The sequence below is a fragment of the Lepisosteus oculatus genome, chromosome 8 (assembly GCF_040954835.1).
Source record: "Lepisosteus oculatus isolate fLepOcu1 chromosome 8, fLepOcu1.hap2, whole genome shotgun sequence".
NCBI lineage: Eukaryota > Metazoa > Chordata > Actinopteri > Semionotiformes > Lepisosteidae > Lepisosteus > Lepisosteus oculatus.
The window spans coordinates 44,130,927-44,150,055 of record NC_090703.1 but is presented as its reverse complement, the minus strand read 5'-3'; the positions used below and the strand labels follow the sequence as shown (position 1 = coordinate 44,150,055).

The 19,129-nt window shown below is 34.1% G+C and overlaps 1 long non-coding RNA gene across 1 annotated transcript; it reads left to right on the top strand.

The window, feature by feature from the left end:
* Positions 1-12,699: 12,699 nt before the first annotated feature.
* LOC138240999 (uncharacterized) lies at positions 12,700-16,361 on the top strand. The gene is made up of 3 exons (XR_011190175.1): positions 12,700-12,817; positions 14,946-15,025; positions 16,258-16,361. It is a non-coding gene; the product is annotated as an uncharacterized lncRNA (long non-coding RNA).
* The last annotated feature ends 2,768 nt before the right edge of the window (positions 16,362-19,129 follow it).

Here is a 19,129-nt window from a genome sequence, read left to right as displayed (position 1 = left end):
TTCTGACCTTGTCTAAGACGTTTAAGACTTTATCACAGCAATGGGTGTTACAGTACCTTAAAAAATGTATTCTTCCAGTCACAAATGTAATAATTATCAGTACCTCATACAACTGTTCATTTCCATTTACAAACAAGTACTATGCCCATTTGTTTTCTAATGAAGCAAAAAACAAGAGACACCTCATTACCCCAGGTTCCGCTTTAAAGCCAAGGCTGAAGATGTTACAAAGATAATAAAAGTATAGAGCCATATAGTATTTAGTTTACTCAGTTTGTTTATGTGGAAAAGCTATAAATAAGTTTTACACTGCTCTTGTGGTTATTGAATGATAACTATCAAAATGCAAGAACCAAAGATCATGATCATTAGGTTGTAGGCTTACAGGGTATGTGCCTTTTCGAAAGAAAAGCTTTGAGGGAAGATAGTAGCACTACTTAATTAATACAGTTTTCATGGTGTAGATTTATTGTGCTTGATAGTACTGCATATAAGGATGTTAAGAATAGGTAGCTTAACACAGTAGATGCTGATTTCTTGGCTGTATTTGTATAATAGGTAATTGTGAAAGAAAATAAAGTTTCATGAATTACAAAATATATACAGTATTAGTATATTTAATGACTACATTAATATAAAATAAACAAAAAACACCATTCACATTAAGATTACCATCGACTACTTTGTCTTGTACTGAAACAAAGTCTTGACCATTAAAAGCTTTGAATATCAGTTCTAGCCATGAAAATAAAGATGAAAAATTACAGAAATTACCATTGAACCTCAGTCTGAAGAGCAAAAACACTCTTATCACAAAATTGAAAATGAAACTAGATTATAGGCTAAGAGCATGAATAGATTATGTTGCATTAAGATGTAAGTACACTCTTCCAAGAAAGCATCTGCCATAGTACTTACACAGTATGCATTTTTATAACCAAATGGCTTGCGTTTGAAATTTTCTTGATTAATTGATAATGCTGTTATCAGTAATAATAATAGAATAATGAGGTTAAGAAATCGCACAGCAACATCTAGCTTACTTAAGCAATTAACAGAACCATTTTCTATATAATCTGTTGGAAAACAAACTGTTTCAGTAAGTAGAATAGCTTAGAAACAGCTATAGCATTAGGTTTTCTTCTTTTAAAAATGTATTTATTGATCCCTAGACCAGTATAAATTACATTCAGATGTATGAAGCCCCAAAACAATATTTATAGCTTATTTAAGAAAAAAAACATCTGTATTTTCCATTCATCCATTATTAGAATGCTGCTTATTTATGGAAAGGGTCACTAAACCCCAGAACCTCTCACAAGCGCAGGGTTCAAGGCAGGATATCACCCTGGACAGGATACCAGTCCATTGCAAGGCAAGAACACACAAGCACAAACACAGAGGCACAATAAAGAAACTCCAATTAACTTAGACAGCATGTTTTAGGAAGTAAGCAGGAAAACAGAGTACCTCACAAGAAAATGGGGAACATATGGAAACTCCACACAGAAGGTACCTCAGTCTTGAGTCAAACTCAAACTCAGAAAGAGCTGGAAGGCGGAAACGTTAACCACCATGCTGCCTCATTATTTTGTTAATAAGGTCTCAAAAACTGTGTTATTGGAGATAAAAACTAAAAATAACATTGAGTTGCATTCAATATTATTTTATTAAGGAGTTCCCGCTGATTTTGTACAAATATCGACAGCTGGCTCAAAACTGTTATCTATCAATATGTTTCAGATAAGCTCTGAAGCCAGCCCAGGGTGCCTGTGCTCTAATGTTCAATGCTGTGACTAAGCCTTTCACCTGCAGTTTCTTTTGATTTCATGGAAGAGCAGACATTAAAGACTCACGACAGCCGGCTTAGACCCCCTCAACCAGAATAAAAAGCACAGTTAGGCTGCTTAACCCTACAAACACTTTTCTAATATATACACCAGACGTGGGTGTTATCAGATTTCAAACCCCTTTATGTGACCATTTCAAACTGAGTGTTTCTCCATGCTTTTAAAAATGATGTGTGAAAAAGACTTGAAACAGGCCTTACTCAATACATCAGGATTGTGTGGGGGCCTATTGTAACATATTGCATATAAACTTTACTTCCCTTCCTTATCCCCCAAGGTGGTTCTCCTTTACAGGATATTTCCAAAACATTCAGATAAATTTAAGCAATCTGTTCCTTCAAAGACCTGCTAGGTGAATATGAAAGCTGCCTTACGAATTGATAGAAAACTCCCCTGTGTTACAACAGCACAAAGGGTATCTGGAGATGATTAATGTGATTTATTTTCTCCCCACCTGCAATGTTAAAAGAAAATAATTTGTAGGAAATGATTGCCAATGAAGGCAACAGTGTTACCATCAGGATCTGTTTCTGAAAATGACTGCTCTACATGAGTGTAATTCCAGGCAAAATATTTATTTTAACTTCAAGTTCATCTTTTTTTAGTGTGTAACAGTTAACTCATTTCTGTGTTATGAATGTAAATACTGGGGAGTCTTGGTACACGATTTAAATGAGCCTTGCATAAGACAATCATTTCGAATGGAAGAGCCATCAAGAAAGGAAATTAATGGGCTGCCAGCCAAAGTCAGTCACACCCAAAGTTCTGTCATATTTTCACTCCCAGAATGTCTGCCTGTAAAAGAGATGACAGGATAATTGCTCCATCCCCTAGCTTCCACCTACCTATTGCACACTTTTATTGTAAAAAAGTATTGCAAGTATTTATTGCACTGTAAACATTTAGAAAAGAAAGTGGTGAGGCTGATTTCACTTCTATTCTTTAGTTGATCTCACTAACAATTAGTGATTTTATAGATATGACAATGTAACAAGAGCTCCACATGGTATTCTGACATTAATAACAAGTACCAAATTAAAAAAGACAGGTGTTAGGGTCTATTTTAAGCTGCTACTTTCTGCTGTCTTTTATAGCATGTGTAGTGATTACCATTCTAAGGACAAATCAAGTTTTCATATAAGATTATATTTTTAGCTGAACATTATATTAGACATCTACATACTCTAATGTAGATATATTTTATATATAGCCAATTTTTCATTTATGAAAAAATGGAGACAATATGTAAAAAAATGTTGTTATATAATAATAAAAAGAGCTTCCCTACAAAGCCTTCAGACAGTTTTGGAATTAAATCTGCACTTATGCAAAACTTGCTAAAAAGTGACTCCACGTTACCACAAATTTGCACCCACAACCCACATGAAAAAAATTCCAAAACTTAAATTAACTTTGGGCGTTTATCAAATTTATATACTATGAGAAACATATAGTAAATCTTTGCTAAGACATATCCAAGGTGTCTGCTTTCCAATAAAATGTGACACTCCCTCTTTCCCTCTAATCATAAATTTAAAAGGCTTTTGCTGTGTGGCATGCAATCCTTCAGTGAAATTATCAAGGGAAAAAAGGAAAATACCTCTAGAGTAGGTCCTTTGAGCATAAGACATTAAAATGAAGTTTCTGTCCAGTTGTTTAGAAATTAATAATTGAATGACCGTGAAAGCTTTGGTAAACATACAGTAAATGTATCATATACCAGTTTGGCTCATACTCACACGACATGCTGAAACTAAGCTTAACTTAAGTCAGTTGTTTGCCAGCATAATGGCTATGACAAGCTAGAAACAACCAAAGGTGATTGGACACAAATAGCGTCTTACTGACACCAACCTAAAGAAACTTTCAAGAGATTGCTAATGCTGTCAGTCAGAAAGGGGATGAAGTGTAGACTTGTTCAGCTGAGATCTGGATTACTCAAACAATGAATAGCACAATTCATTGGAACAGCATTAAGCTGACAAAATGAATTATAATGATAGAGGCATTAATTCAGGCTATTGCTCTGGTGTGTTTTCCCATCAATAACCTGAAGAAGGTATACAGCTTCAAGGCAACAGTACACAGTAAGTGTAGTTTCTAAGATAATTTTACCTGTGACATAAGTACTGTATAATTCATTGTTATGATTCCTTCACCATAAAATCTCCCTATTTTATTGCTACTTATTTTCTATAATAAAGCAATTAAAAAACAATAAAAGTAAAGACTTAGTATGTTATACTGCAATGGCACAGGATTATCCCCCTCGAATGAACGTCTACAAATCATTTTTCAGATTGAAACCAAGCAGTTTCTTTTTATGAATTTCAAAATGAATTGCAAAGATGCAACTGCAAAATATTTTCAACCGAAGATTGCATGTGCTACTTAGTTTGAGAACAAGGAGGTTTGCTGAGTACCATTAATTAGGCAGTTTAGCAGGTTGATGTTCTGAGCATACTTGATTTTAAAAACACAGAACAATCTAGATTCAGGGAATTAATAGTTTTAATGATAGCAGGACATGAAAAGTATGCTATGCTAAATGGATGTGTGTATAGAAATATACTGGTGATCTACAAAGGGAATTCTACTTCATACTTTAAGCAAATGGTAGAACAAGTAAATGCATTGTGTTATGTCTTAACCAAACAGCAGAGACAGTCAGACAACAAGAAGGTACCTGTTTTATTTGAATATGGTATTTTACTTTTATTAGGGCAGCTGGAATGTTGAAAAGAATCTTTAATTATAAGCTGGGTTTATGAATATAACTGTTTCAAATTACTGTGCACAAGTACAGATCATCAAGTACGGACCACAAAAACATTTTGCAATCTGATAGTACACCTAATATCACAGGAAGGATTTGGGAAAAAGAAAGCATGTGTGTAGGGGGAAAACCTCATGAGAAGTTTTTCCAGTCTATATTGTAAATAAAGTTCATGCTGCAGGAATTAAATGTTGAATTACCTGTAGTTTAAATTAGCATGGGAGAAAATGGCAATTAGTCCTTATACAGTATGTTTCAGTTCACTAATCCTATCCTTTTTTTGAGTTTACTTTACACAACTACTGGAGATCTTTTTGCTGTTCTTTTTCGTGTTGTCATTCTGAATGTTGTCCTGTGTGCTCTTTTTCTTTTAAAGATTGAGAATGCTTGATTTTCTGTGGAATATCATTCTACATATGAAGGTCATCACCAACATTACGAATTAATTAAGCAATTTTAAGTGCACAGAAGATTTAATAATGTCTCAGGCCAAAGTTGGTCAAACTCAGTAATTCTGAAGTGGTAGCAAAACTTTTGGTCTCTGTTTGAAAGCATAACCTTGTTAAGTAACCTCTGACAGCTGCACCATGAATACTGGAACATTTTAAGTGGTTTCAAAGCTAAAAAACAGAAGTGTCTTTCTCTGTGGACCCTTCAGGTTCTTATTAAAGAGGTGTGACTGCATTTCTCATTATAACATCAGTTATGTATGACTGGCGACTGCCAAGCAATTGTATCACATTCAAGGCTTTAAGCTCTAGTAATTCTTTAGGTTATTGGATTTTTCCCCCTTCAGATTCAGTGGCACTTACACATGCTGAATCAACGTACACCTTCATGGTATAATAGGAAAATATTATTTTCTTGAGAACTCCTTATATTAGCTCTTCAAGCAAGGTCATACTTAGCTTTTTTTCTTTCCACATGATATAGTTTTTCTTGCTTCAACCAAATATAGGCTTCCTCTCCTGCCCAGTAACTTTGAGGTTGTTTGCTGGTTTTCTCCTCCCATAAAATAAAGGTGATATTCCAATAACAAATGGTTTATGGAGGAGAAATACTGGGTAAAATGTATTTTGTAATAATATTTTGTAATACACTCCTTGTTTGTTTTCAAATATGGAGAGGATTTAAAACAGTCATTAGGTTACATTACTTTATGGTAGCAATGAATGAAGATCTTGTGCACAATGTAATAGTACTGTAAAATGTGATTCTTATAAACATATTCATACAGATAAAATTAATTGTATGATGGGAATTATCTCATGTACCTCATAGAGTGGAACCTATATGATTGCTTGTACATATGGGAAAGCATATACTGGTAAAACTCAAACAAAAAATACAGAATGCGAAAACCATTGTTCTATACATGCTTACTTTGTATGATTTTTGGAAATCATGCAATTTCCTTAGATATGAGACGTGGTGGTTTTTCTAGGTATAGAACACATCCACATATCTAGGATAGTTGGTAATAATAATATAATTTCAAAGAGGGAGGCCTTTTCCTCTGAATACTTTAACACCTCAAGGATTGAACATAGAACTGGATTTTAAGTCTTTTCTGTAAATAATAACAAATATGTTTTAATTTTGCATTTTAAAAGATCTGTTTATTTCTAATGTCAATGTAAACTTTTCTATTAATATATTTTAGAACAATGTGAATAAATTAGGCTCATTGGTTTGTTCACTAAAGACTTGCATTTACTTGTAATTTTTCATACACAAGTCTTAATGGGGTAATTGAAACATATTTATGGCCAGATGGATTAATTTATTTCTTGATTGCTTGTTTAAAAAAAATAAGGCTTCCTCTCACATGGAATGCTTGCAATTAAAGAATGTTTATTTATAGAAGATCTTTGTCTAGCCAAATGTGTATGTCCTGATAAAGACTTGTGCATGCTGAAACACTGACAAGTTCTAATAAATACATTTTTGAATAAGACAGTGTGCATCCAGCTGATCTTATTGGTTTTAAAATTATAATACCATAATAGAGAGTATATATATATAAATAAAATACATTTGTTTCCAATCCAAATCTGCTTCTAAGGAATTTTTGGAAGTATTTGGGCTATAAACAATAAAATAAGGAAGCTAAATTAAGATCTAGTAAAGATCCAGTTCTATTAATAAAACTGTATCAAAGGAAAAATGGTCATATTGACATATCTGCAAAGGAGACTGCATTGAATTTTTTTTTTGTGCACAGTGCTGATAACTTACGGCCAAAAATGTGGTAAGTCCTAATATGGAAGAAAGCTCACCACAGGCCCTGCAGTGCCCAAAATAATAAATGCCATGTAGTCCTTCCAAGCATTTAGCTTTGCAAGTACATTATTTATCTACAGAATGGCAAATTTAGCTTTTGCTTTTTTGTCTTTAACTGTCCTTAATTACCAATGTAACTGTCTTTGGAAGCAGCGATAATGTACGATTGAGATATAGAAAGATAATAAAAGTAGATACACTAACATCTGTACAGAATATACTATGTCTTTTCAGATACATATGATTTTAAACAGTGACTGTTTTATACAGCTGTATGTCTATATGACTGGAGATCTTTCAAAATAATTAAGACTGTATCGCAGTTGTCCATCATATTCTGTTATTTTGCTTCAGACATCAACATATCAAAACAAAAAATGTAACATTTCAAATGCATGGGATATGTTTCCATTACCTGATTGCAAATGATGTTTCCTTTGAGGCTTGCTGTGTGTAACCAGACATGCAGAGAAAAAAGTCAAGCAAATGTAATTACAAAACTATTTCAGTTGGCAGTAAGTAGCAAAGCAAAAACAGTGCACCCTTTTGTTCTCTGCATTTGAAGAGTTAACTATTGGAACAAGATGCTGCATGAAGTGATAATATCCAACATGCTGCCAAAACCCCATAGATATTGGAGCTTCTGGGAAGAAAGCCATTGCTAAACAAATTAATGCCTGGTAAGTTTTTTTGGGTAATTTTCTACAACTCCCCACCCACCATCACATATATCCAGAGTAAGGCACTTTGAAACTAAATAAAAATCTGACTAGATCAAAAGGAACAAGTACCTGAAGCACTTTGTGTGAACACTCTCCTGCTTCAGACTACAAGTAACTCATTGACTAGTCATAACGTGTTTTCAGGAAACTAAGCACAAAAATGCAAAAAGACTATTGTGAAACAAAAGCAAGAAAGTATAGAGAGATTGTTTTGTAGTCCCCACTAAGAAGAATGCATAGTTTTATCAATTATATTGATCTATATACAGATAGACCATTGTGAAATAAATGTTAAGAGAGATATATTTAGATACAGTTATAGATTTTTGGTTCGAAAAGTTGAAAGCACTTAATGCTGCTGGCAACTGGAGTAACAATGGCATTGATAATTTCTGATCTATTGTGATCCTTGGATTGCTCATATAATTTTATTGGATACAGATATCCATCTCATCTCTAAAAGTACTCTTAAGATAAGTCATTTATAAGAGTGATGGCAGCCAAATAAGTCTAGGAATGTTGGGCTACCACTGATTATCAGAGGTATTTCACAAAGATTGAGATTGAGGTGTCCAGTACAGAAACCTAATACACTAAATCTGTACACATATCTCTAAATAAGCAGGACATCCACAACTTGCTGACTATAACTCAACATGTAAAGAAAACAAATTGGAATGAATGACTTAAGATACGGTAGTTTAAATTTTACAAATGTCATCTCAGCATGAAAGTACAGTACTTCCTCCCCCTTATCAAACTTCACTGTCTTGGATGTGCTAAGTTTCATTTGTCTTCTTTCACATGCTTGTTTTTTTAACTATTGTAGAAGTTCCAAAAACATTTTTCTTTTATATGAGATCAAAGCTCTTATTCACTCCTCATTAGACTAATAAAAACAATTACAGTACATTAACTAAATAGACTAAATTTTCAAGGAAACACATTGATAACTTATAATAACCCACCTGTTTACCAGTTTAAATAGATTTCAAATGTAAAATATACCTGCTTTACATAGTGCCTTTAAAAGTTTCATCTCAAAGCGCTTTGCGGTAGGTGTAAACACAATTCTAAGAATAGCGAATTACAGAATAGGCACAAAAGAAACACTGGCAGTTAGAGGTGCAGCACAATGTGCTTGTACATGGTTATTATAAAGAGGAGCAGACATTGTCACTAATTGAAAAAAAACTTTTCTGAAAAGGAAGTTATTGAGTCTACATGTAAACACACTCAGGGAAGCTGACTCTCCGATATCCTTGTCGATAGAATTCCAAAGCTTTGGGGCATAGCAAAAGAAGACCCTGTCACCCATAAAATGTAAACAAACTTTGATGACATATAGAAGACCAAAAGCAGATGAACAAAGTCTGTGAGATGGGGAGTAGAGAGATAATAAGTCAGATAGGTACAGAGAAGCCATGTACAGTATATCCTTATAGGTTAGTATGAGGATTTTGAAGCTGGCTCAAAACATGACAGGAACCACTGTAAGGACTCCAAGATAGGAGTAATGTGATCACTTGCAACCTGCTCTGGATTCTGACAGCTGGAGTTTGTTCAGTTTTTTAGATACCCCAGTGAGTAGTAAATTGCAGTAATCAATTCTAGAAAAGACCAATGTGTTCACCAGCGTTTCTGTTACAGTTAAAGACAACAAAGAATATAGTCTGGAAACATTTCTGAGATAGAAAAAGGATGTTTTACAATATCCAGTACATGACAGTCAAAAGTCAAGCCACGATCAAATATCACCAATAACTTCTTCTGTTTTGATTGCAATTCAAGCACCGTGCCATCCACAGATAGGGTTACTGCATTGGATTTACATACTGTAAGTGATGGGAGGGACTGGGAAGTATGACCTCAGACTTCAGTTTCAGTGTCAAATTTAGAATGCCATAAAGTCGAGTATCATCAACATAGGATTTTAATATCTGACCAAGTGGAAACATGAAAATTCTGAATAGCAGGGGACCCAGTATCGAGCCCTGGGGAACACCAAATTTAACAAAACCAACTTCAAAACTCAAACCCACAAGAGAAACAAAGTGTTGGAGATCAGTAAAATAAGAGTTGGAACATGTGAGAAACTCCAGTCTCAAGATGTGAAAGCAAAGGTTCATGATTAACAGTGTCAAAAACAGTGTTGGTCTGGAAGAATAAGGATAAATAGAGAACCAGAATCAGGTGCCACAACATGATTGTTAGTAATAAAGCAATAAACATATGGATTTGAGTTTGTGCATTCACTTGGCTTTCAACAATCACTTTGTAGAGAGCTCTGGACATCATCAATAATATTGTCATATTGTCGGAATTATATAGATGATTCATCTAAAGTAACTGTGTGTTTGTTACTTAAAGAAATCTGTAATAGTTGTGCTGGATTAAACCTTATGCTTGGTATTAAAAGCTGATAACTTCTGATGCATTTACAGTGGGAATACCTCCTTCTCTGGATACTTTACAGCCAAAAGCATAAAAATACAATTAATCAATTAAAAAAAATATGATTTTGTTTCTTGAAATTTCCGATTTATCTTCAGTGAAGTGCTAACAATAGATTGTTATAACTATTTAACATTGACTAACTTCAATGCATATATTTTATTCAAACCACCAAGTTCATGCTTTGAGGTGTTGTGTTAAAAGTTAGTGCCATTAAATACTGAAATGTAAAGCATCTACACAACTGTAGTTTATAATGTGCATGTGATTATTTTATGTAGGAAAGGAACAAATGTCCAGAAAAATTCTGAAGTATTCTGTTCTTTCGGTCTCATTTCCATGATTCATCCATGTTTTTTCAGTCAAGGCTATTCATTATGGTCAAATATTCATCTGGGGGTATTGAGTGTTTTAGTATAATCAAGTTGTTGTGAATCTTTATAAAATAAGACTCCCTGCTGACATCTGTGTCCTTTTCCTCTACTCGTGTTGCCTATTGTCCTTGGCAGGATATGTCGAAAACCTACCTGCTATTGAAACAGAGACTAACTACAGAGGCAATGCACTGCTAAATATTTACACAACAGCTCATGTCGTCAGTTTCAGAACAATGATGTTTATTTTTTTTTAATCCAGCTTCCTTAAGCTTACTTAGGTACAACCTAAATATTAGTAATCCAACATTTTTATTATTTAATGATATTCAAGAGAATATTCTGAAGTATAAATTAAAACTCCAGCATGGCCGCAGTGTGTTAATACAGTTGATCATCTGGGGTTTGTGAATGTAAGAGCTTTAATCTGTAAGTTCCATATACTGTAACATGTCAGACTTCCCTTTGAACCTGTGAAGACTCTAAAGTACTGATAATGGAGTAAAAGTTCAATGTAAAATTTTGTGCTAATAGAAAACATATATACAGTCCTTTCAAAAGGATCAACTGATGCTGGTCAGACCTGATCTCAAGCCAAAACTATTGTTTACACAGATTGGGTAAATTGTATTGTGTGACACACAACACATTCTTATTGTCAAGATGAAAGCGAAGTTCGTGTCTGTTCTCCACCATACATTATATCTACCCATGCATCTGGTTGTAGTTATGTTTAATTTAAGGTAAATTAGTTTTGCAAGTCTTGTTAAATAAACACTGTGTCATTGTGAGTGTTATAACCTAGGCTTTCATTACTACTAGTGAATGACTATAGGGCAAAATCTGAAAGCAATTTGAGGGCGCACCTAATTTCACTGTTTGTGTTCCTCAAACTAATTAGCGAACTTGTCAAGAAGATTGAATATTACACATACGGTGGGCTAGGGCATGAAGAGATGTCAATGCAATGACCATTTGCTGCCATTATATTCTGGTCACACAGGTCGAACACGTATAGGCCAAGATACAATAGTGAATTGAAAAAAAAAACCAATAGGGCAATACAGACTTCCAAATGAGATTCAATGATCAAAGTGCAAATTGAACATCTGATATTTTGGTACTTGGTACTATATACAGTACATACTCATTTGTCTGATAGTTAGAAAGATTTAGCAAAACAATGCTGAAAAGGTATGTCATTTGCGGTTGTGTGGAATAAATGTTAATGTAAATTGAAAATCATTATTCTGTACTCAGAATAATGTTGAGTTTACAGCAAGATTGAGTTTACAGCAATGATTGTAACCTAAAACCTAGTGTAAATCAAAATCTTGACTACTAAAACTCTGAAAACACAAAACCGCTGTGTGTAAGCAATATTTATAATGAATGGGGCTATAGGGGAGCATTTGGGAGACAATAAAAATTTAACATTACTTGAATTTACAGTATTTCACTTTCTAAACCAAAGTCACACACAATGAATAAAGGTAATGTTTAATTAAAGTAAATCTGAAGTAAGAGTTCTTACAAGAACCTAAGTTATCACATTTCTAGTAATTTATTGTGCTTATATATAAATTATGGGAATGAATATTAATTAGATCTCACCATTACACACCATGTTGAGAGGGGTGAAGCAGGTGAAGTTCAGGAGACACAGATTGCTGTTTCACCATTATCTGTGCTCATCAATCTGACATAGCTGAATTCAACCAGTGAAAAAGAAATATTATGTATCTTGAACAATCTTAAAATAAAACCATTGGAGACTTAATAGTATCTTTTTAAGAGAATGTAGAGATGTGCCAGCAGCCATATCACACTGCAACTCACAACTGGCAACCCACTGAAGCTAAGCTGGTGTGGGCCTGGTCAGTACCTGGATGGGTACTAATGCTGCTGCTGGAAGAGGTGTTAGTGGGGCCATCAGAGGGCGCTCACCCTGCGGTCCATGTGGGTCCTCATGCCCCAGTGTAGTGACGGGGACACTTTACTGTAAACAGGTGCCGTCCTTCGAATGAGACGTAAAACCGAGGTCCTGACTCTCTGTGGTCATTAAAAAACTCCCAGGGCATTTCTTGAAAAGAGTAGGGGTGTAACCCTGGTGTCCTGGCCAAATTTCCCATGGGCCCTTACCAATCATGGCTTCCTAATAATCCCCCTCTATGACTTGGCTTAATTACTCTTCTCTCCTCCCTCTTCCCCACTGATAGCTGATGTGTGGTGAGCGTTCTGGCGCACTATGGCTGCCGTCACATCATCCAGGTGGATGCTGCACATTGGTGGTGGAGTGGAGTCCCCATTACCTGTAAAGCGCTTTGAGTGGAGTGTTCAGAAAAGTGCTATATAAGTGTAAGCAATTATTATTATTATTATTATTATTACATGTTACTTTAAGAGCAATTATATGTACAGTATATGTAATTGCCTAAACTGTGATTAACAATATAAATAAGTTCATATGGGTTGGATTATATTATTACTGTTAAATTACTTTAATTGTAAAACTAATTAAAGTCTTAAAAGAAGGTTCTACACCCTAAAGTAATGTTCTATACTGACGTGCTAAATGAGCCGAGCTTTGTCTTGAGTAGAGAAGATTAACAGAGGACCTGATTCAAGTATACAAAATCCTCAAAAATATTGACAAAATCAACCAAGTGAACTTCAGTAAAATGTGAACCACAGGTGACATGTTATGCCTAAGTGAAGGTGTATTTAAAATAGAGATGTTCCTTTATGCAAAGGGTTATGGGAGTATCCAACATATTACCCAGCCCTGTTGAATCCAAAACCCTGTTTTTTCTTTCAAGAAATGGCTGGATGCAATCTTCAGATCAAGTAACTACTAAGTACCAAACAGATGAGGTGGGCCAGTTGCTCAATATTATGACAATTCTGTCAGTTTTAACCTTTTTTGTGTAAATATGACATGTTTTAAGTTTTAGGACTTGACACTGGATCTTCATTGCACAGTTCTCAGTTTGATCCCTTCAGTGCTATAGTATGAATGCAAAACATTTTGGCTAAAAAACAAACACAGATATGTATCTTTAAAAGGGAAAACTCAAAAGATCCAGAAAAAACTAAACACATGGTATCCTAAATATCTTCTTAAATGGAGAAGACAATGGTCTTATTTTGGCAATTCTCAGTAATTTCTACTGGGATAAGACTGTCATTTGGGCAGAACAGAATGTATTAGTATTTAAGGTTGTAGGGCTTGATTCTTGCAGTGCATGCAATGGTTAATAAAATCCCTTCTAAATTCAACCAAAATCCTTTCCCCAGGTCAGTGTTAGCAGTTGTCTGTCTATCCATATCCCAATTTCAATACTGTGTGAAAAAGAACACTTTGAATCAACAGTCTGTTCACAAATGCATGTGAATACATAACAAGTAATATCTAGCAACATGTTTCACATTATCTTCTACTTATGTGCATTTAGTTTATAGGTTTACATTAATAAAGAAGGCCATGGAAACAAAACTCATTTATCAACAACAAGATTAGACAAGTTGAATTAATTTTTGAGTAAATCAGTGGAAGGCATCTGGTATTACAGTTTAATTAATTAACATGCTCTGTAACAAGAAAGAATCTATATGTTGCATATTTGTGCTCTGTAGCATTTGTAAAAAAGATCATCTATCCAGTAAAAGACATAAAGCAGTAAAAGAATAAACTATGTTTTTGACTGCATTTTAAACTGCAAGAATTAAAGCTTTTCTTTCAGCACATTTCTACATACAATTAGAAGATTTTGCAAACACCACATAATTGGGATTATCTGGAATCCTACTATAGAGGATCACTTTTTTTGTAATTTGAAGCAGTTATAGTATATTCATTGCATTTCGCACGTCATTTCTATCCATCATAAAACCTTCTGAAGCCAAAAGAAAATTTCTGATAGTTACAGGCAAGCCTCATGGTGAAGGCTGGCACCAGATACTTTGCTAACTAGACAAAAAGCATATAACTTGATAAATGCAGCTTTTTGAGAATATAACCCATAATTTCAGTCTGTAATCAATCACATGAAATATGTTATCCTCATTAGATATTGAACTATATTTTACCCTTAAAGCAAAAATTAGTGCAAAGATTGGGCTGTGATAAATACCTAGTGAAGTAAGCATAATGTGATATTACTGACTTCCTCATGTCAGTCATACTTCATTATATACAACTAGAACGATGTATTCTTGCAGTGGCAAGTAAAATCTACAGGGGATAATGAATTCCCTCCAGATTTGGCTGGTGGGTTTGCTGCTTCCAAAATAACTGCAGAAACTAAAGCTGAAAACTCTTGCAGATTTAAAAAACACAGGCCTGACTTTTCTGTTCTTTAAAAGTAAGCTTGGCAATGCCCTGCCAAATCCCAAAGAAAAAATCCCTGCAAGTTAATTATGTTGGGTGTTCAGCTAAAACTGTTTCTTCACCGGCATTAAAATTCATGTGCTGCCCGTCTTTCAGATGGTCTGGAAAAACCATGAAAGAGGGACTGCCAAAGCTCAAGACATATCCAGTGATAAGCATGCAATTGGCTGTAACAGGTATGCTACCGTATAAATGCTGTCCACTTTGTAAACCTATATTTTATGCACAGAGTATTTAGAGTTAATTGTATTCTGCTTTGCACCATAAAAAATATTTTTTAAAGATCCTAAAACCTACAAATTTTATTAATTATGCCATAACGCTCAAATGCCATGTAAGTAAACACCTAACTGTAAAAGCAGTGTCTTTATATAAATGAAAAAATGTTATATTTTCCTAGGCATTTTAAGACCTAATGACAGTGGTTCATAGACCCAGTGCATTTAATGTCTTTTTCATTAGTGAGATGGAAGTCTTGTCATTAACTATTTGATTAATCCATGGAAAAAAGTCCATGTAAATGTCTTCAAGTTCTAATTTTCTTCCTACAATAAGAAATAGCATGCATGTCTTAGCATGCTTTAAGCCCTGAAACATTCATGAGGCCAGAAAAAAAATATCCTTTACTGTCTGCAGAGCTTACAAATAAAATGCAGCCAATGATGCACTAGTTGGCTGTAACAGAGATCTTAGAGTTGTGATTGCAATGCATGACTTTGCAATCTTTATAAACATACTGTATTAGTACTAATACAGTACCAGAAGACCTGACACGTATCTGCAATAAACACTAATTTATAAAACTCATAATCAGAAAGACTGTCAACAGCACCACATGAAAAAAGGACTGATTTTGTTTTGTTCCCATATAGCCTGCTAGCATGATGGATTATTTTCTGCTTCAATAGTTTCCAATTGTCCCCACTTAAACATCAAGCACAGATTTTACATTAGTTTAGTGGCTTCTGTAAAATTACAGCACAAAGTAAGTCAATAAGACAAATGACTATGGCTTTAACAATGAAATTGGTGCGCTTTACATATTTTCTTTCTCAGGATGAATGGATGAGGGGTATTCCAAATTTGCACTGTAAACAATGGAGAAGTGTCATTTTCCTTTTATTGATGCTTTTGACTTGAAAGAAAATGAAAGGAAAAAAATATATATATTGAATTTTTGAGAATCAAATTTGGAAAAGTGTTGAGAATTAAATGATTCATCTTGGCTATTGTAGAAGGCTGTGCACAGACATACTTATCTCCATCCATTACGTTTAGTTTCTAGCATGTACCTGCATTACAATAATTTAATGTCTGATATTTATTAACTTTATTAGCCTATTTTTGAGGATTTATTGTAGTTTTATCCAGCTAGTTTAGAATTGCTTATTGTTTCTTTATGTCTCAGTTCACAGCAACTACTCCTGCACTGCATGCAAAGAATGTGAAAAAGAATATCAACTCCTCCAATCAGCCCACTCAACAGAGACATTCATATTCTGACATACTTCAAGTTCCATAATGTCTGATAGGTGAGTCAGTTGAGCTACATGTGTCTTACAGGAGCTACATGTGACTTACAGATATCACTAACAGTCCACAAGTGTCCTGAGGAAGTTGTTTCAGACAAAGACAACTTTTCAGGTTCCTGGTGACACTTTACCGGTTGTACACAGCCACCATTGCAATCCATGTCACAGTTTGACAATGGCAGAATCACACCTACTGTACATAACTCTACCTTTACAATGAGCAAGCAATCTTACTGACTGAAAAATATCAGAGCCCTGCAGGACCTATGATTCTTAGGAACATACTGTAGTGATACTACAAAAAAAGAATGCATTAAACTACATGCAAAAGATGATCAGTAGATTGGATAATGGCTAGATCATTAAAATGATTAAAGCAGTTTAACCAATAAATTTACCTTTTTTATTAAAGCATCTCAGCAAAGGCATACTACACTAGTAACCTTTATTAAGTCATATACCTCGACAAATAAAATATCTCTAGTAAAACAATATTCAGGAATTACATAGTTCTACATCTGAGTTCAGAATTGGCAGAACATTCATCTTTTATTTGTTGACTTTGGTTCTTCTATATTTTTTTTTACTTAATGAACAGAGTGTGTGCCAGCCTGCCCGGTTTTAATCATCCTAGTTTACCATATGAAGTACACATGACTGAAATATATGAAATAATCCTCTTTTAAACAGGAAATTTCAACAACAAAGAAAGAGGACAGAAACCTCCTATTTGTTTAAATAAATGTTTAAAAACAATATTGATTTATGAGTAATAACATTTAAAAGGAATCTGAATATTAACTTACAGACTGGCCTCTATGCAGAAAATTGTGTCCGATAATGGATCATATGATTGATGAATGCAAAAACACTGCAATCAACACTACACTAAAAACCTGTTACTAAATAGAGCCTTGCCTATTTACACAGTCCTACTCTGCTTATTTTTGTAAGAGATATTTCACTAATCAAGCTTCCAGACCTCACCTATTAATATTGCAGAATGATAAAGGGAATTGATTACAGCTGGTGTGAAGTACAAAGTTCTACAATAAAAGTATACATTTTCCGCAACCATGTTCGACTAAAATAAACGGTTAGGTCTTAAAATTTCCACTGTTGCATGGCTCCGTTCCAGTCTTACTGTAACTATTCTGCTGATTACAACAGGCACATCAGCACAGCTCTATTCAGAAAGGGCTGGAAGGTTCAGGTTCTATTTCTGGTTATTGATAGGTTCACTGCCAGCTTAATTAAGATGGATGTCCATATGTGCATTTCCCATGCAATTTCTCATTTTCTACAATGACAATGGAGTAGGTTTACTCATTCAGAAATCAATCCAATGTAGCACTCTTTTTTGGATGTTAGACATGAAAAGAGGAGGAGATAAAATAGGATACTTATACGTAAGATACTTACTTTCTGATAAAAATAGATTTAAAGTGCACAAATGTTGTATAAAAACTTCCTCACTTTGTGATATTTAAAAAATTATGTCCAAAACAATCCACTGATGCCTATTTTTAAGCTTTCATGATTTAGAAATAAAATCCTCCAGGCTTTTTAGTCTGCATATACTTTGTTACAATAACGTTGATGCTCTCTATAGCAGCCAACTTTTGCCTTAGAATCATGGGACTGTCACAGCCATCAACGATTGTTATCTGAAAAGAAGGTCCTTGTAACATGTATTAATTTAAGCTTCCTAGAATACATTTGTGTGTACTGGCTTTTTTAAAAATAAAAGTAACTCATTTGGTATAAAACTCAGCAACACAGTATAGTGAAACACAACAAAGGAAAAATAATCAGACTCCATGAGATACCAAGGCAATCCAGACTGGACTTCTTCAGAACCAAGTGTAACAAACTATGGAAACTGTGGTGAAGTGGATTTTTAAATGAGACCAAGAGGCCCATTTTTATACAAATCATATGTGGACTTCTTTTTAAAATCAGCTAGATGGGTCAAAGGTTCTTGTTTTTTCTGAAAGTTCATATGAAAAATGTTTATAATTTCAAAAATATTTTAATGGTATTAAAACTAAATAAATGAATTTGCCCTAAAGTTATGACAATTTATCACAGTGATCTTATCAAATTATTTTCACACTTTTAACATCATTTCATCTTGTAATCAGTGTCGATGATTTATTCATACTTTCATTAGTCAACAATGGTGCATTACATTACAAATTGCTTAGAAATATTTATTATGGCAGTACATGGTATCCCAATGATCCGGTAAAAGAAAACACATTATTTGTATATACTCTAAGAGCAGCAGGAAATGCTAAAAGTATAAATAACAAAACCAAAAGTAATGTAAACTATTGAAAAAAGGAATCCCACTAAATCTCATTATAAAGAAATTGAACCATGGCGAACCTTGGATTCAAAGAGGATAAATATCACTTAGTGCTGTCCTGAAGACACGACTATCCATTTACTTTTGCATAAAATAAACATAGCTGAAATTAATGGATAATACATTTATGGCGGTTCACTTTGTTATTGTGATACCACAGGACAGAGATCCAAGTTTACTGTATTTCAAAACTGCTTATACAGATAATTTAGTCTATTAACCAGAACAAGAGAAAACATACTTGGTTCCAAAAAATGCATCCAAAGCTGAATAAGCACATTTGTATTATAAACTAAAACATCACTTGTAAATTGAACATGAGAGTTTTCGTATTCAAATTGTTTTGAAACTGTTTATAGAAATCAGATGGACAGGAG